This window comes from Diabrotica undecimpunctata, chromosome 6, assembly GCF_040954645.1.
Source record: "Diabrotica undecimpunctata isolate CICGRU chromosome 6, icDiaUnde3, whole genome shotgun sequence".
NCBI lineage: Eukaryota > Metazoa > Arthropoda > Insecta > Coleoptera > Chrysomelidae > Diabrotica > Diabrotica undecimpunctata.
The window spans coordinates 68,310,980-68,331,878 of record NC_092808.1 but is presented as its reverse complement, the minus strand read 5'-3'; the positions used below and the strand labels follow the sequence as shown (position 1 = coordinate 68,331,878).

The following is a 20,899-nucleotide window of genomic DNA, read 5'->3' as shown; positions in this document are numbered from 1 at the left end:
ATACAAATTTTCAAATCAATCGGTATAAAAATATCATAATAAAATCAGTTTGAAAATTGTTACCGAGACCTAAAATGCGCAGGCAAGTGGTACATTTGACCCCGTTTTATGGCTCTCTGTACCAACCCAGCTGTCCGCCCTTTTGGATTTAGAATCCACAAGGAAACTAAGTTCCTGTAGTTGGCTGTATACCATATATTAAAAAATTTTTAATGAAATCCTTTATAAAAAGGTATATAAAAACCCAGTCGGGCTATGTTAAATAGACAAAACGTTTTCGGAATAAATATTCCATCATCAGTGTCAGGTTAATACATGAATGTAGCCACTAAATATGGGGGCAAAAACCCTTTAAAAATTACCAATTGACATTGGATTGGTAACATGGCGACATATGACTCTACATTAAGTTGCAAGTCCTGAGACGGTATGTCTACGAGCACTTTATGAAAGCAACTGACATCAATGTCAGTTGATTGAATAAGGTCATGCCAGAAGTTAAAGGATCATAGTAGCGCGGTTACAGGAAATTGTGAACGAAGGGACACCTGTTATGATGGAGACTTGGAACCATGACGACGAGGTTGGCCGAGGAATCATAATTGGAAAGGAATTGGTGACTTCGGCTAAAGAAATGCCTGTGAGACTTATCAATGTCAATGACTACCCAGTGACCATCAAGGAAGAAACAAAAGTAGGAACTTGTGTACTGTGACATCCATAATCCGTCAGACGACAAGATCCGATAATTCCAACGACAAATTCGACCAAATGGTTGCAGTTGCTGGACAATCTCTACATCAGATGGAGAAAAGGAAATTAAGGGAATTTCTTCGGCGGTATCGTGATATTATCATACCGAAAGGAGGAAAGACGGAAAGAACTACCGTTGTTAACAATAAAAATGATATTGGTAATGCTAAGCCAATTCGTCAAACAGCTCAACGATTACCACAGGCGAAAAGAGACGAAGCTGAAATATTTGATCAGGAAATAAAAAAGACGGGGTGATAGAACCTTCTACGAGTCCATGGGTCTCTCCGGTGGTCCTGGTTAAAAAGAAAGACAGAACGACGAGGTTTTGTGTGGATTACCGTTTGCTGAACAACGTTACCAAGAAAGATATGTTATCCTCTGCCACGGATCGATGACACATTGGACACATTGGCTGGAAGTAAATTGTTCTCCACTTTGGATTTGAAGTCTGGATACTGGCCGGTAGAAATCGATTAAGTAGATAAAGAGAAGACAGCCTTCACCACAGGATCTGGATTGTGGCAATTCAACGTTATGCCATTTGGACTCTGTAATGCTCCTGCGACATTTGAGACGCTTATGGAAAATGTGCTGAGAGGGTTATCTTCGAAAACATGCCTGGTTTATCTAGATGACATAATCGTCTTGGGGGAGACATCTGAAGATCATCTGAACAATTTAGAAAATGTTTTTAATCGACTTAAAGCTGCCTAATTGATGTTAAACCCCAAGAAGTGCCAGATATTTCAAGGTAAAGTCAGAGATTATCTGATTATCTACAGAGGAAGCAAGAGATTAGTTCATCTCTTGCTTATTAGATTAGAGAGAGTTCATCTTAGATACAGATGCAAGTAATGTGGGAATTAGAAGAGTGCTGTCTCAGATTCAAGGAGGACAAGAACGAGTCCTCGGATATTTTAGTAAAGTTCTTTCAAAACCTGAGCGGAATTATTGCGTCACGAGAAGAGAACTTCTAGCAGTAAATCAGTAGAGCACTTCTATCAATACCTCTATGACAGAAAGTTTTTAATCCGAACCGACCATGCCGCTCTTAGTGGTTGATGCAGTTTAAAAATCCAGAGGGTCAGATAGCCAGGTGTATCGAACGACTTCAAGAATACGATTTCAAGATTGAGCACCGGGCCGGAAATATTAGCCGGTCCGTTTTGTTCCCACTACAACAAAACGGAATCCAAGGAAGCAGCAGTGCTAAGAACAACGATGGTCAACAACGACTGGACGCCTATCAAGATAAGGGAAGAACAAGAGAGAGATCCAGTTGTACAGAAAATTCGAAAATGGAAAGAGGAAAACCGTCGACCACCTTGGCAAGAAATATCAAACCTATGCTCATTAGTTAATACGTATTGGGTCCAGTGGGACTCATTTATCATGGAAGATAGCTTGCTCAAATGAGTCCTGGAAAATGATGACGGTTCAGAGAAGAGAAGACAGTTGGTGATCCCAAAGAGCAGAATAGCCGAAGTACTTCGTCAGTTACACGACAGTCAATGAGGAGGGCATTTTGGTGTAAAGAAAACCCTTCAGCGAATTCGGGAACGGTTTTATTGGATGAACAGTTCCGACGACGTAAAAGACTGGTGTAAAAAATGTACTATTTGTGCTACGAGTAACGGGCCTTACCGAAAAAGGAAAGCTCCTATGAGACAATATAATGTTGGAAGTCAGTTTGAAAGAATAGCTTTGGGCATTGTTGGGCCATTTCCAGAAAGTGAAAATGGAGGCAAGTACATGTTGGTAGTAATGGATTACTTTACTAAGTGGGTCGAGATTTACGCACTTCCAGACCAGAAAGCCGCCACCACTGCAGATAATTTGATCCAAGAATATATCAGCCGATTTGGAGTGCCTTTGGAGATCCATAGTGACCAAGGCAGGAACTTCGAATGAGATCTATTCCAAGGAATATGTGATAGACTAGACATGAAGAAAACAAGAACTACAGCATATCATCCGCAATCGGTTGGTATGGTAGAACGGATGAATAGGACAGTTGGTAAGTATTTGACAAATATGGTGTCCGATCTGTAATGTATACCTCTTTAAGACTGTTGGACATAACATAAAGCTACTTACGATAGGTTTTATTAATTTATTAAGCTTTATAAGTATTGTATAAATTAACATTATTTCAGTTCACATGTAGTCCATAACCTAAGTCTATTGTCATGTGTGGTTGTCATGTCACCGCTGTCATTTGGGGTTCCGTTTGCCAAGTGCAACGTTGCCAAGTATATCCGTACATGAAAACCATACATAACACGTCCCCTTTAATAAAAACAAAATAAACAAAAATTAATTCACATAATATATCATAAGTACATAAATAACAATAATTCACAAATATATCAATAGGTAAATCTATCAGGAGGGCGAATGACTCTACCACTTCTGGAGGTTTTCAAACCAGGTGAAGTATTGTATGATGTAGAAGGTACATTAATGTCATTGATGGGTGATGTTCTATTAGATGTTGAAGGTACATCAATATCTTTGATAGTCTTATTTGTTTTACAGTCTCTTGTATCATCAGGTACACCTGGACAAAGAACTGTTCTCATATTTCCCATACTTGTCCTTCCAGTAGTCACAATATCATTTTCATGACTAGTTTTCACATATGCTTGCTCACAATTTGCATTTGCATGTTGCTGTGCTTCTGACCGTACAGGTCTAAGATAGTGTCTATTACGTCTATAATCAGTATCATTTACTTTAACCATGTAATCCCTTGATCCTTTCTTTGCCACAACCACTCCAGGGTTCCATTTCCTTTTCTTTTCTTGAAGTAAAATTTGTTGTCCTGATTTTAATTCTGGTAACCTATTTGTTCCTTTGTCATAATAGTGTTTTTGTTTTCTTTGATTTTCTCTCAATTGTGTAAAATATCTTTTATTAGAATGTCTGGGCTTTAGAAATTCCATACTGACTGGTAAGTTGGTTCTGAAATTTCTTCCAGTTAGCAACACACAAGGAGCAGGTAAATTTTGTTTTGGAGTTGTATTATAATCTAATACAGCTAGAAATGGATCTTTATTAGTTTGTACAGATTATAAAAACAAGTTTTTTATTATTTGTATTGTTCTTTCCACCATGCCATTGCTACGAGGATATTGTGGACTTGATGTTGTTACTTCAATATTATATATACGGACAAAATTTAAAAATTCATGAGAGCTGAATGGAGGACCATTATCAGAAAATATTTCACAAGGCAGTCCTAGCCGTTTTGTTCATTAGTTTATTAACAATTGCAAACTTCGAAAAATAATCAACCACAACTAAAAAATCTTGTGAAGCTACTGTCATGAAATCAATACCAATTTTTTGCCAAGGTATTTCAGGTACATCATGTGATTTTAATGGCTCCCTATTGTTGTTCTTATAGCTCATTTGACAAGTCAGACACTTCAGAACAATGTTTTCTATATCCTTCATCAATCCCGGATAATAAATTGCTTCTTGAGCCTTCTTCTTACATGATGCTACACCCTGATGAGACATGTATAACATCAAGAAATTCACCCTTCAATTCTTCAGGAATAATTAACCTTTTTTTATAAAACAATACATTCTTTAATAAATATATATCATGTCTATCAGACCAGAATTTTTTCACCTCAGAAGGTACAGAGCTTTTATGCTCAGGCCACCCATTTAAAACATAATATTTAACTTTTTGTAAAGATGGGTCAGTATCAATTGCATTTTGCAATCTTTTTTCATTTTCTTTTGATGTTGCTACAATAGAATACACTTTTAAATTATTTTCATCATCTATAAAATTAGTATTTATGGTTTTATTCAAAGGATCTCTACTTAAATTGTCAGGAACTTTGAGATTTTTACCAGGAACATATTTGAGTGAAAATTTATATCTCATTAATTGCATTGCCAGTCTTTGGATCCTAGGTGACATTTCATCTAAAGGTTTTTTTAACAAACCTAAAAGAGGCCTGTGGTCTGTCTATATTTCAAAATCTATGCCATAAAGATAGAATGAAAATCTTTCACATCCATACACTATACCAAGAAGCTCCTTTTCAATGTGGTTATACCTCCTTTGGGTTGGAGTTAATGACACTGATGCAAATTCAATTGGAAACCCATCTTGCGAGACCATGGCCCCCAAACCATATGGGCTGGCATCAACAGAGAGTATGGTCTTTTTGTCAGGGTTAAAATAATGCAAAGTAGTGGCTGACGCCACAAGATTCTTTAGTTTATCAAAACATGCCTATTCATTATGTCCCCAATGCCACTCATTTTTACTAGAAAGTAAACATCTTAGAGGACTAGTGTGTTCTGACAGGTTTGGTATAAATTTTGCAAGATATACTATGGTTCCCAAAAAACGTTGTAATTCTTTTTTATTACTTGGTGGTGTCATTTTTGTAATAGCTTCTGTTTTATCATGATCAGGTGAAATGCCAATATTACTAATCTGATGACCTAAAAATTTCACTTTTGTTTGACAAAATTTAGATTTTCCTAAATTCAAAGTTAAGCCACTCTGTTTAATTTTTTCTAAAACACATTTCAAATTCTTATCATGTTCATTTTTAGAACATCCAAAAACCAAAATATCATCAAAATATGTTATTGTTCCTGATATACTATCTAAAAGTTCAGACATATATTTTTGAAAAATTTCAGGTGCACAGGTAAGGCCATATGATAATCTCAGATATCTATAACGACCAAAAGGTGTAGTAAAAGTACATAAAAGTGAACTTTCATAATTCAAAGGCAACTGAAGAAAAGCAGATGATGCATCTAATAATGTGAAATAATTAGCCCCTGAAAGCTTAGCAAATAAAGTATCTTGAGTAGGAATTGGAAACCTTTCTCTTTTAACATATTTATTTAGATACACAGGATCCATACATATTCTAATATCAGATCCCTTATTTTTCGGAACAACTACAATAGGATTTTGCCATTCTGTGGGTTCACTAACTGGTACAATAAGGTTTTTACGTACCATATCATCAAGTTTATCTTTAACTTGGCTCCTTATAGCCAGTGGAATTTTTCATGTCCCACTTATGAATGGCACTGCATCACTAGATAAAGTTATATTAAAATACCTGTTGACCTTTCCTACACCTGAAAAAATGCTCTTATAACTATTTATAATATGATTTGTTTCATTATCTATCATACTAACACTAGGCTGATCACAAACAATTTGAAAGTCTCTTGCTGCCTTTAGGCCTAATAGAGATTTTTGTTTATCATTATCTAAAATATAGAACAGACAATCTTCAAATATGTTCTTGAAAGAGCAAGGTATATAAATTTTACCAACAACATTAATAACATATCCAGTATAGCTAGATAATGAACTATTAGTATTTTCAAGCATTTTATAATCAATATTTAAATTTTTAAAATCACTACTGTTCAATATATTGACTTCACTTCCAGTATCAACTTTTAAAATACTCTCTTTACCATTAATAATGATTTTTTGGAACCATTCTGAAGAGTTCGGATTAATTTCATTAACAGTCCACACTAGCACCTGTTCATCAGTTAAATCAGTGTCAGAATTGCTACAACTACTATCGTTATCATTGATTTCATGGACTTTGTTGTTATTATCAGGACAAAATTTACGGTAGTGTCCTTTTTTGTTACACAAAGAACAATACCTGAAAAATGCAGGACACTTACCCCTAATATGCTGAAGTCCACATTTATAACACTGAATATAATGGTTACCTGTATTTTTGTCAGTAACTTTTTGGCTTGTAGACTGCTCCTTCTCATACTTTGAACAATACCTTGATTGTCCTGTAGATCCAGGTCTGTTTTCTTCATTTCTTTTCTTCACAACACTAACACTTTCACTTTCTTTGGATATTTCACGTTGAGTAACAGCACTATTTTCCATAGCCCTACAGATGTCTATAGCTTGTGCTAGTTTTAAATCAGCACATTGTAATAATTTTTCTTGAATTCGTAGATCCTGTGTACCCAAAACAATCCTGTCCAAAATTAAAGTATCCTTTTATTTAAACTCACATGTTGATGCTAATTGTTTCAAGGCAGTTACAAACTGATCGATACTTTCATTTTGTAATTGATCTCTTTTAAAGAATTTAAAATGTTCATAAATTAAATTCTTAAGAGGGCTGCAGTATGTATCAAACTTACACAAAACAACATTGTACTTCTGATCATCTCCAACATTTTCATACTCGAAGGTATTGAATATCTTTAGCCCTTCATCTCCCAGCTGATTTAGGAGAATAGCGATTTTTATGTGGTCTGGTTTTTCACTTTTGCCGGAGGCTGTTAAAACTGGAACTTTTGCTTCCAAAATTTCCACTCGTGAGAAATATTATTTCCTTGGAAACTAAACGGTTCTAAGCCTTTACAAGTATCTGTCATCTTGATATTAATTTATTAAGCATTATAAGTATTGTATAAATTAACATTATTTCAGTTCACATGTAGTCCATAATCTAAGTCTATTGTCATGTGTGGTTGTAATGTCACCGCTGTCACTTGAGGTTCCGTTTGCCAAGTGCAACGTTGCCAAGTATATCCGTACATGAAAACCATACATAACACGATCATCAGCGAGACTGGGACCAATATCATCCGTTCTTCACAATGGCCTACAGATCTGCTGTTAATGAATCAACAGGCCAGACACCAGCCAGAGTCCTATTCGGACGCGAAATGCGACTACCCTGTGATCTAGAGTTTGGGTGTCGACCTGGAGAAGATGTAGCAGGTGAGGATTATGTGATCGAATTACGAAGAAGAATGGACGATGTACATGAGTTGGTTCGTTCCCATCTTCAGATCGCTAGCGACCGAATGAAGAAACGGTACGATACACAAGCCGAAAAGGGTTGCTTTAAGAAGAACGACAAAGTCTGGCTCTATAATCCCAAGAAGCGAAAAGGTTGTTCTCCCAAATTGCAGCAGTTTTGGGAAAGTCCATACCTCATTATGGAGAAGATCAACGATGTCATCTACCGAATAAGCAACATTCCGTGGGGAAAGCCGATGATAGTACACCATAACCGGCTGGCGTCTTTCGAAGGTGACCACGACGTAGATGAAGAAGTGGAAGTAAACCAAGTCCAAGATGTGTCTGACCTCACGTTTGAGGAATTCATGGGTGCCTATGGAGGTACCGGTAAAGTAAGACATGGTGTTACCACTGAAGAAAAGCAAGATCTACTCGCGCTTCCCGATGACTACTCGCTGGCCCTTACCATCCCGGCCAGTATCAAAGACGCACCAGGGTTTGCATCCGTATTTTGAAGAAAGTTCGGTCGAGTTGCAGAACTTCAATGCCAAGTGCCAGCTCCTGGGAAAGCCTTGAAACTCCAAGATGCATCACGTTACCTTTTCTACCTGGTAACAAAAGACACTGTCCGTGACCAACCTACCTACCGAGATGTATGGGAAGCCTTACTTCAATTGAGAGAGCACGTACTAGAATCCGACGTGCAAAAGTTAGCCATGCCAAAGTTAGAGTGCCGCCAATTAGATTGGAGGGTTATCCGAAGTACGGTGGAGGACATCTTTAAAGAGGATCTTTAAAGACGAAGTCCAGGTGTTAGTCTGTTGCAATCCGCATAGTTACTGATGCGGAGAGAAAACCGCCCCTTGTCATTTTTATACAACTGGAAGTTGTAAAAGAGGGTCCAGTTGCCGATACCAGCATACCGTTCCAGTTCCAGTCCCGACAAGGTTCCAGGAGGAACCGTCTTTTAAGAGAGGGGCAATGTTACGATAAATGTTACGTGTCATATGACTCAAAACTGTAAACATATTTATTACTAATATCCTTTCTCATTCAAGTATTTTCCAGATCATATACCTGTCGGCAGAAATATCTAGTCCCCTACGGTAAAAGACCTGTTTGGCTCCACGACGATCGGAGAAGTTCTGGAAGGTCAAATTCGCTTCTCGAATAACTGTATTTTATATATAAACACGATAATTTTTGAAGAACAGTTAGTTTTTGAACATCGAGTCGCGTTTTAAAATGTAACGCACGTATTATAATAAATGTAGATAAATTAGTAATAAAGACTTTAATAAATTTGTAAGTGTTATAAATAGAACCTTTAATATTAAATAAAAACAATAAATTAGACTAATAATAAAAACATAACAATATATTATTATTATTAACATAGGGTATATAACCGATGTAATAAAGAATAGTGAAATAAGACGTATATAAGTATTTTCAGTAATCGCTTTATTGTAAATCAAGTGAATCATAATTATTAACAAAAATCTGTTTTATTTTTATTGTAGTGCTTTATGATATACAATGTTTTTTGTTTGATTACCTGGTGAATATACAAACAAATCTGATGGTTTTCCAACACGGGATCAGGCAACATACAATTGACCATGTGAGAAACATGGGTTTTCTAGATTAATACCACAAACACCTAATGATTGCCCCTGAGACTTATTTATGGTCATAGCAAAAGCAAGCCGCACTGGAAACTGTAGTCGTTTAAATTCAAATGGTACATCAGTCGGAATCATTCGGATGCGTGGGATGCAAAACGTCTTCTCCTTTATACTTTCCTTTCAGTATAGTTGCTTCTATCATGTTGTTCAATAATTTTTTTATCGCTAACCGTGTGCCATTGCAAAGATGCGTCGGTATATTTCTCAACATTATAACTACCGATCCAATCTTTAATTGAAGATTGTGAGGTGGCAATCCTGGTAAATCCAGGCGGATAGTTAACAACATCATCTTGGTTAGTAGCCGAATCAACTGATTTATATATCCTCAATTTTGAAATTTAATTCATTTACATCTATGTTTTTAGCAGCCAATATACCCCGTTCGCTCGACCAATCATGGTTTCTGTAATTTTGAGCAACATCTGGAAACACCTTTTGAATAAGTTCATCTTTTGATCTATAGAAAATTTACCATTACCAATGTCAATGAGTTGTTTAGAGAATATGTCTCCACATTGGTCATTTTGCAACTCGACACGCATATTGTTGCCTAACTGTAATACCTTGACATGTTTCCACAAATTGGAGAACTTTAAACATGCATTGAGTTCATTAGCTGGCGTTGATCGTGGAATCACTGGCAATGTTTGATAATCTCCCGCTAATAAAATCATTGCACCACCAAATGGGTTATAATTACTCCGTAGATCTTACCTGTTCCCGTGTTGGAAAATCATCAGATTTGTTTGTATATTCACCAGGTAATCAAACAAAAAACATTGTATATCATAAAGCACTAATATAAAAATCAAACAGATTTTTGTTAATAATTATGAATCACTTGATTTACAATAAAGCGATTACTGAAAATACTTATATACGTTTTATTTCATTATTCTTTATCACATCGGTTATTAACCCTATGTTAATAATAATAATACTAATAAATAATTAATTATCTCTATGGTCATTGAAGCACCCACTTTATAAATATTTGTCACCTTTAGGTTCCCACATTCCCTTTAGATTATTTTTCAATCAGATTTTAACCTTAAGTTCCCCTCTTAGTTTGAAGCCCACTGGCAAACATCCCAGTCGGGGTTTTTAGTGGGTCCAAAAGGGTGGCCAAAATTCGTGGAAGCGAAGATACTTAGGTCACCCGAGCTGACCCTCACACACCGCCCTATCATCATGGTGACGGTTCTGTTCAGGAGAATTAAAGAAATAAACTGCCACATTCCAAATCTATTTGACAGAACGAAGTCTGTCGGGTCCGCTAGTAATTTAATATAAACTTTATTGAATAGCAATAAAGTTCAAATTGACTCTACATTTAGTTAGAAAAAATTTATATGGGAAAAATATTTATGGAAAAATTTTATTTTTATTTATTTATTTATTTATAAAAGATTTTATTTATTTATGGAAAAAAGATCATTGCAGATCTATTTCTAAGTAATAACTGTATTAATGTTTTCTGGGAAATGTCAATGTTTTACCCACATACGGAGTGTAAAAATAAAGTTGTTTTTTCGTCTTATTTTGCAACCCACCTACATTGTTTAGACAACAGTGAGTGCTTGTAATTTAATATACACTTTATTGAATAGCAATAAAGTTCAAATTGACTCTACATTTAGTTAGAAAATATTTGCATGGGAAAAAGAAAAGGGATCGTTTTCCCGAAAATTATTCAAATTTTTCTTGCCGTAAAAACCATCCTTAGACTTCAAGGAACATTTTAAAAAAAGAATTGTTAAGATTGGTCCATGCGTTGTTGAGTTATGCGCTTACCAACACATTTTGCGATTCATTTTTATATTATATATATATATATATATATATATATATATATATATATATATATATATATATATATATATATATACATCCCGCTATCGTTTTAAGCTCTTTTCACGTTGCAGTAATTTAGCATCACCAAGAAATGCTATCATTTTCTATTTATAAGTCGTGTATGTTCGTTTAGTGCACCTTTGTAGGCTTGGCACCGTTGTCGATTTTTCAATAATCCGATTTTTTTATAAATTAAATTTTTTACATCAAACCATCATTTTAACATTGGGAGGTAAAATTACTGTATTTAGTATCATTTTAAAGCCAATAGATGTTGCCAGTGTTAATACTTAAATAATATTTGAAAACATAAAAAAATCTATCAGTTTGGGCCAAGTTCAAATGAAGACATTGAAACTACCTGCCGGCCGGCTGGGGTCAACCAACAAGTTTTTTCAGTGTTCAGTGTTCAGTTGTTATTCAATTTAGATATTTTTTCCCAGAGAGTTGTGTAGGGGAATATTTTACATATTTGAATTTCCAAGCTGTTTAATCGAAGCTATCAGTGAATAGTTTAAGATAAATATTAGGTTTTTATGGGATTAGGTCAAAATAATTGGTTGTGATTGGGATTAGAATCACATTTTTAATTATTTAATGTTTAACATTCTGATTTCCATTCAGGAAATCGTTCTCAAAAAACGTTTTTTGTACAAAATGTGTATACACATTTTTACATAATTTGTACAATAAACAAGGTTAAATATTGGAAATCGTATCGTTAAATATTAGTTAATTAAAAATGCAATTTTCATCTCAATATCGACCAATAATTGTGGCTTAATCACATAAAAAAATAATAGTTGACTTTGACCATGCTATAAGAAAGTAGTTCACGAACCTCGCTAAATAGTTTAAAAAAATCTTATACAGAAATTTAAATTCTAAATAGTATGAGGGGTAGCCGACGAAAAATTCGTAAAGACGTACAGTTGATTTTGCTTTGTTTTTTTAAACAATCATAAAGGGCAAAAAAATTTTTGCTTATAAAACGTTTTGTATACATTCTAAAGAAAAATAATTTAAATAAAAGTTGTAGACCATAAAAAGTTTTCTATGTAGAGAAATACCAAATTTAAATACATAAATAATTGAGATAATTTCAAAAAACCATAAACTCTAAGATATTATGTTTGTAGTAATTTATAAATGTTAATAACTTTGTTTTTTGACTAACGACAGGTAATATAGCTACTTGAAATCATGGCAATTGATGAGTTATTAAAGTGTGCTAAATATCAAGCAGATCAAAAAATATTTTACAATTTATTCAATTTGTTTATCACAGAAATCGATTATTTAAACAACTGTACTTGTCCAAACTCGTATGACTCTACAAGTATTTTGTAACTTGCAATCGATTCTTTGCGCTTTCAGTTTTAGGGTATATTAAAAAAACTTTTAACATATTATTAAATTATTTTACTTTTTAGTTTTTAGACCACTTAACGATTTTTTAGTTTCTTTGACAAGTGAGGATTCGGTTATTTCTTCATATGGGCTATGAACAATTGTGTAGTCAAGTCAACACTATTATAGAAGTTACCCATACTTTTTCAGTAGTCATGCAGACGGTTCATCTTAATTGTTCCCATATGGAACATAAGCCAGAGAAAAGTCTTAAATTCTGTTTGTGTTGTCTCTTTCCAAAACGCAATCCTCGATTTTCTGAACGACTTTGTGCAAGTATTTCGTCAGAGTCACTTCCACAATTCATTTAATCTACATCGTCCTCGCCAGATGCTTCTAACAATGATTGTAATTCAGCAGTGGTCAATCTACGTTTATCTTCACATCTAGCTTTTTTAGATGTCGAAGGCATATTATTTACATCCATTTCTTTATAAATACTATAACTCACTTTTACGGAGGTAATTAACAATAAAAACGTTCTACTGGAAACTATCAACTTACGACTTCCAATACTATAAGGCCACTTGAGGCACAATACGTTTTTACTCAATAATAGTTCCTGTATAAGTAAAATTGTTTTTTAATGTGCTTCATTGTGTCATCCGGAGGCGTGTCAGCCGGGAGCTGACAGCCGTGCCGGACGCATCAAGGAATTTGGATATCTGTCAAAATACTTGGGAATTCCAAGTTTGGCCAAATCCAAATTTCTAATTGATTCGATGCAGGGAAATTCCACTTTCGCTACGTAAAACAAAGGATTTGTTTTACATAAAAGCAGGTAGATTTTCTCTCATCGATCAGTCGAGCTTGCCTCTTCTACTGTAGACCTAGTCGGTGCTATTATTGTTCCTACTAAGTTATTGTTTTATTTCTGATTTCCTATATACCATTTTATTTTAGCATTATTGTATATTCAGATCTTTTCAGGTTAGAATATTACATTGATCTCTATTTGTTCATGTACTGATTGTTTGATATTTTATTTGATTATTTTAATTGTTTATTTTTCTTGTATTTTGTGTCTAAGTTGTTCTTCCGTAAGTTAAGAACACTTAGAAATATTTATCTTGCTTTTTCTATTTTATATTTTGATTTGTACTTTGTCTAAGTAGTTCTTTCCGGTAAGTCAAAGAACTCTTAGAAATATTTCTCTGAATATTTGACTTGTTATTTTAATTGTGCGTCTAAGCCGTTCTTTTCCGGTAAGTCAAAAGAACACTTAGAAATATTTTCATAATCATTGTTGCATTATTATTTCCGATATTTTATCTAAGATATTTTCTTCCTTAAGTTAAGAAAATACTTAATACATTTGTTTTTTTTTCATTTTCTATTTTATGCTAAGTCGTTTCTTCCGTAAGTCAAGAAACACTTATAAGTATTTGTATTCTTATTTTTCCATATTTGATTCTCTTGTTTGTTTTCACTCTAAGTTGTTTCTTCCGTAAGTCAAGAAACACTTAGAAATATTTCCATACCTTGTTTTATATTTACATATTTCATTTATCTGTATTTCTGTCCTAAGTGGTTTCTTCCGTAAGACAAGAAACACTTAGAAATATTTCTGCACTTTTCTATTCTTTTATCTTGTGTATTTTACTTTTCATTCTAAGTTGTTTCTTCCGTAAGTCAAGAAACACTTAGAAACATTTTCTTTGCATTGTACTTTTATACCATTTTATTATTCTTGTTTACTAAGTTATTCCTTCCGTAAGTCAAGGAATACTTAGACTATTTTACCTGTTCTGTTTTCTTTTTTTGATCTGTTATTTTGTAACTGCTCTTGGAACTGTTACCTATAACAGATACTTGTTACGGTAACCGTTATTTTATACCAGTAGCAGTATTAAACCATTTTATCAGTGACAAGCAAAGATGGTCAGCACCCGGTCTAATTCCGAGGACAGGAAGAAGTCCGCAGAGCCGGCGATGGGTCCTACAGGCCCAAATGCCCCCTCTCGGCAACAATTGAAGCACACTAGATATATTTCAGTTTTGCAATCACATTCTTCAGAGTATGTTTTAACTTTTTTAACTTTTCTATCGGCCTTTCTACTAGTCAGGTTTCTTCTTAAAACCTTGTAACATCTTGTATTATCTACACTTTCTTCTCTTTGTATTATCTACATCGCTTTGCCTTAAATGGTATTTTTGGGGGTAACTGGTCGTGAGGGTTACAACATTTCTTTATTTGTAAATGCCTTCGCGAACTCCAGTCTGAACTCAAGGATAGGTTGTCGCTTTTTTTTACGTTTTCTATTATTTACCAACTAAGCATTGACTACTGCGGTATTAAATATTAATTCCATTGCTACTTTCCGGCACCACTTCAGCATTTTGCAGGCTTTGGTAAGAAGCCACTTGATCACTAAAATCAACACTCTTTTTCACCAAGTTATAATCGAGAATAGTTTGTGGTTTTAGTACTTGTGTATAATTTTTCTCTTCGTTTGATTAAACCAAGATACAACTATTATGTTTAAATGTTGCAAGGATTAAAACTGGTCTTTTGTCGACCCATTTTATCACTCGTAAAATCAATAATGGGGTTAAGTTTCATCGAGAGTAACTGGTTGCAACTTTTTGACGTGACAACGTCTTAAATTAGGTTGTGGCTCGGAGTCACTCATGAAAAAGTGTAACGCCCGCTCACGTCTGTTACGATGAGTCACCGAACGAGAGAGAGGCCCGCCGGACCGGCGAATGCCTTGCGTCTCTCTCCCACTCAAACATGATCGGTCCGCTGCGCGCGCAGCACTAGAGAATTAGGCGCGTTGAATCGGTGCGTGCTTGTGTCTCTATCTTTCTCGAGCGTTCTTGGCGTTGGAAAACCGAGAAAGCGTCATAATACAAGTTCACACGTGTGGTTAAAGTATCGTCAGCTGTGTCTGTAGTGAAAATGTGGAGTGCTTAGATTCGTCATTTACAACAACTACAACAATAAAGGTAAATAATTGTACACTAATATTTCATTATCGTAAACTATGATTGATTGATTAATTGTTAGATTGACACAAAAGTTGAGAAACTGAGTTTATAGGTTATGTCATACTATTAACAAATGTTGATAGTGTTAAGTAAATTATTAGTTTAAATCACTCTGCAATCAATCGTAATTCAGTCGATTGAGAAGAAACAGCGCGTTTCAACTGCAAACAACTATTGTGCAATTTAATAATATTCATATCAATAAATATTCTACCGAGAAAAAGACGTTGTCACGTAAAATCTTCGCCCGTAAAACCGACTTTACAGGCAACCGATTTTTAATCGAGATTTTGGTTTTACATGTTTTTATAGTAAAACATCTGCACGTGAATAATTCGTTTCTTGAACAATGATTTCAATTCATCGACCAATATTCTAAAATAAGGTGTTATTACGTCGTCCGGAATATTATAAACTGGTTCTATTTCATAAAGCATTGGAAATATGGTTTACACTCTATATTATTATCTCCGTTAAATCCTATCATTTTAGGCTCCATATGTGGTGATTAGACCTATAGTACCGGAGATACGCAACTAAGGCTCTTTTGACATAACATATATAGGAGCAAAATATATACCTACGGTTCTTTTGACGTGTTGATGTATTTGATTTCTACGTCGTAGTATTCTATTGGTTAAATGTCACCATTTGAGGTACTGTACGTCACAATTGGACTAATAGGATCGAAGATACATAACTAAGTTTCTTTTGCCAGGCTACTCTATTTAGTTTTTGTATCTCATTGTATTCTATTAGTTTAATTCTATCATTTGAGGTACGAAACGTCACGATTGGACTAATGGGACCGCAGATACATAACTAAGGCTCTTTTGACAAGCTGATGTATTTTATTTTTCTATCTTATTGTATTCGATTGGTTAAATCCTATCATTTGAGGTACTGTACGTCACGATTGGGCTACTAAAAACGAAGATACGTAACTAAGGCCCTTTTAACATTTTGCTGTATTTGATTTCTATCTCATTGTATTCTATTAGTTAAATTCTATCATTTGAGGTATTGTACGTCACGATTGGACTAATAGGACCGAAGATACATAACTAAGGCCATTTTGACATGCTACTCCATTTAATTTTTATACCTCATTGGATTTTATTTGTTAAATCCTTTAATTTGAGGTACTGCACGTCATGATTGGACTAATAGAACTAAAGATACACGACTAAGGCCCTTTTGACATTGTTCTGCATTTGATTTTTCTATCCCATTGTATTCTTTATATTAAATCCTATCATTAGAGGTACTATACGTCACGATTGGACTAATAGGACCGAAGATACGTGACTACGGCCCTTTTGACATGGCTGTATTTAATTTTTTTATTTCACTGTTTTCAATTCGTTAAATCCTGTCATTTGAGATACTGTACGTCATGATTGGACTTATAGAAACGAAGATATATAATTAAGGCCTTTTTGACATGCTGCTATATTTGATTTTTCTGTCTTATTGTATTTTATTGGTTAAATCCTATCATTTGAGGGGCTGTACGTCGCGACTGGACCAATTGGAGCGAAGATACAATAGGTAGTTGCAATATATCATAACCCGTTACTTTTAACCAAACATGATGCCAGAATGATTTGTGGATGAAAAAAATATATATATATTCTTAAATTTACTATTTCGTTGTGGGTAATATTATATTCAACAGCGATGCCAAATTTCTGATGCTAAAATGATTGATAATGAAAGTGGGATATACATTTTCATGTATATAATGGCAGCGAGTAAACGGTAAAACCCTGAACTAAATATATATAATATTTTCACTGTACCATCATTTTAGACTCAAACATTTTCTGGAATAAACTTGTATAACTCAGTAAGGGATAAAAAGAGAAAGCGGATATTTTAAAATATCAACACGGTATCAACACTCTAATCAATGAGATGGTTAAAATTTTTGTAACAAGTACAGGAAAAAAGTTATTAAGGTCTTGTAAAGTAGCGTCGATATACAGATGCTACTTTGCAAGACGATGCTAAAGTGATGGTAAAAGCATAATGTATCGATGCGAAAATGATAGTAGGATGTATATATATATATATATATATATATATATATATATATATATATATATATACATGTGATGTATTGGCAACCTTGCAATGCGGTTAGGTCGCAATCAGCTGGGGAGAAACTCAGGAAGACAGACGCGACGCGGGTTTAATTAATGTATATTGTTATTTTGCGTTACGTTTTGGAGTGGTAATTAAAGTCGGTAGTATTTCCTATTCTGTTGTTATTATTTACAACCCGGTCCGATACTTATTAATATATATATATATATATATATATATATATATATATATATATATATATATATATATATATATACAAGAATTACTGGATATTAGTGACTGTCAATATAAACAAACAACACAGTTTATTAGGGTTGCAGTCAGAAAATTGGCCGGGATGTTAATGAAACACTCATGACTTTTTGTCTAGCTTTTGGAATGGTTTTATTCCTTTTTCAAGACACTGTAATAAGAAAAAGTGTAAATATTTATAAAATATCACAGTAAGTTGCACTGAAGATTTGTGATATTTTATAAATATTTACACTTTTTCTTATTACAGTGTCTTGAAAAAGGAATAAAACCATTCCGAAAGCTAGACAAAAAGTCATAAGAGTGTTTCATTAACATCCCGGCCAATTTTCTGACTGCAACCCTAATAAACTGTGTTGTTTGTATATATATATATATATATATATATATATATATATATATATATATATATATATATATCTATATATATATATATAGAAAAGAAATTTAATCTTTGCAGATTAGTTAAATAGTAAACTCTTAAATATTGGGGAAATCTGCAAGAAATACTCTAATGTGTATCAATTGTTTCGCCGAACGTTTTCGCCAAAGAGAATTAATTTGGCTTCTTCAGGGCTGAAAGAGAATAAATTATAATTAGCTACCATATATTATCTATTAAAACATTATTGATCTTACCGTAACTTAGAATTGTAGAGTTAGGATATTAAAAAACTTTGCTAGTAACATAGTGGTGTTTTTTTGTTACTATGTGCAAAAAAAGTTTTTTTATAAGAATTGAAATGTATGGTAGCTTCGAACTTGACACGTAAAGGCTTACCCAAGGTTAATCGAAAAACCCAATGCAACTACATTTAAAAGGAGGTAATTCTTTGAAATGTCGGCAATAACTAAATTTTTGATTTTTAGATAGTTAAAAGTGAGGTTCTGTTTAAGCCAGAACGCAAGCGCTGACAACTTCATTATCGTTGGTATGAATCTTTATGTCGTTAAGGTTCATTGGTAAAAAACGAATGAATTTAAATCCCAGTAAAGGGAAATATTATTTTGATTTTCTTTATTTAATTATATTATATTGTTCATGTATTATTGAATCTTATTGAGACGTATCTAAGAAAAGCAAGGGAATGTTATATATTTTTTGTTAATGAAAATTAATTATAAAGGTATGTTAGTTGTTAATGTTCGTTAATGCTAATTAAAGGTATGTATAGTATTGTTCTTGGTATCTGATTTAAGTAACAGGTGGTATATATCGCTTAGATTCTTGATGTCACTCTTAACATTAATGGAGAAATCGTTAAGAAAAATATAAGACATTTCAATGAACTCTCTTTTAGATTTATTGTTCTCACGGTGGAGAATTGTGGTGTTGGTATAGTCCATGAGATGACCAGTGGAATGGACATGTTTGGCTAATGCACAACGGTCAGGGTGAAGTCGAGAATCACTTTTGTGTAGTGTAATACGTGATTTCAATAATTGAGATGTTTGACCGATGTAGGAATTGTTGCAAGAGAGACATGGAATGTTGTAGACAATATTACTAAGCCTATCTATGGGAGTCTTATCTTTTATCTTAGAATAAAGATTATTAATTGTTAGGGCTGATCTACAAGCTACATTAAGTTTAATGTTGTTATTATTATTGCCAAAGCTATTTTCAACACTTTTCAGAATCCTTGTTAACCCCGGAGTGATATCTCTGAAATATGGTAATGAAAAATATTTGTTTATAGGAGTATCAGAGACTGGGCTCCCACTTAAGACATCAGGATCAGCATTGTTAGTCGCGAAGGAAGGTGAAATATCTTCGTCATGGATAGTATTAAACAAAATCTTATTAACTAATGGTGTTGGATAAGCGTTTGAAATAAAAAGTTTCTGTAGGATTTGTAGGTTTTTTGTATGAAATGAAGGATCTGATAGTTTTGTTACTCTATTTTTCATCTGTTTGATTAGGTTGACTTTGGTAGAATTATTATGGTATGAGTTGTAGTTAAGGTATCTACCAGAATGGGTCGGTTTTTGATACCAATCTATTTTGATGTTGTTGGTTTCCCTGATCATCCTTATGTCGAGAAAGGGGACGGACCAATTACCATCTTCCCTCTCTATAGTGAACTGGATGTAGGGGTCATAACCATTAAAAGTGTCTAATAGTTCATCTACCTTGTCATTGGGTATAGCCAAAATGTGTCAAGTTCGAAGCTACCATACATTTCAATTCTTATAAAAAAACTTTTTTTGCACATAGTAACAAAAAAACACCACTATGTTACTAGCAAAGTTTTTTAATATCCTAACTCTACAATTCTAAGTTACGGTAAGATCAATAATGTTTTAATAGATAATATATGGTAGCTAATTATAATTTATTCTCTTTCAGCCCTGAAGAAGCCAAATTAATTCTCTTTGGCGAAAACGTTCGGCGAAACAATTGATACACATTAGAGTATTTCTTGCAGATTTCCCCAATATTTAAGAGTTTACTATATATATATATATATATATATATATATATATATATATATATATATATATATATATATATATATATATATATATATATATATATTATACATACATTATATACAAAGGGTTCCATTAAAAATAAAGCATATGGATTATACAAGGCTTGCATGAATCACCCTGTAACTTTAAAAAGCGCACATTTATATATAAAAATCGACGGGTCTTATTCCATATAATTATTGATGCAAATATAATTTGCGATCATAAAATCATAAAATTCAACATGATTTAAATTTGGTGTTTCTGCACTACAAAGACACAGCTTCAATAGCAGAAGAAAATTTCGAAGCTATAGGCTTTATGGTGCTGAAACTTACCAAAATAGTCAACATCCTAAGTTACCAATAAATTATTACTATTTGTAAAAATAAGAAATTACCTATTATAGTAAGTAATAACTTAGCAAATTTGTTTATCGCTACCTATCAGCGATTAGGTAGTGAATTTATTTCTATTACGACTTTATTGTAAAATATCTGTAATTTAAAATAATGTAGGTATCAAGTTCTGAAAACAAAACTTTACGAAATCCATATTAATTTTGAGT

At 33.5% G+C, this 20,899-nt stretch overlaps 1 protein-coding gene across 5 annotated transcripts in view; it reads right to left on the bottom strand.

Annotated features, from left to right (window-relative positions):
* LOC140443479 (ras-GEF domain-containing family member 1B-like) overlaps positions 1-20,899 on the bottom strand; it is a 1,395,894-nt gene that overhangs the window by 144,168 nt on the left and 1,230,827 nt on the right. The gene's annotated exons all lie outside the window — the stretch shown is intronic.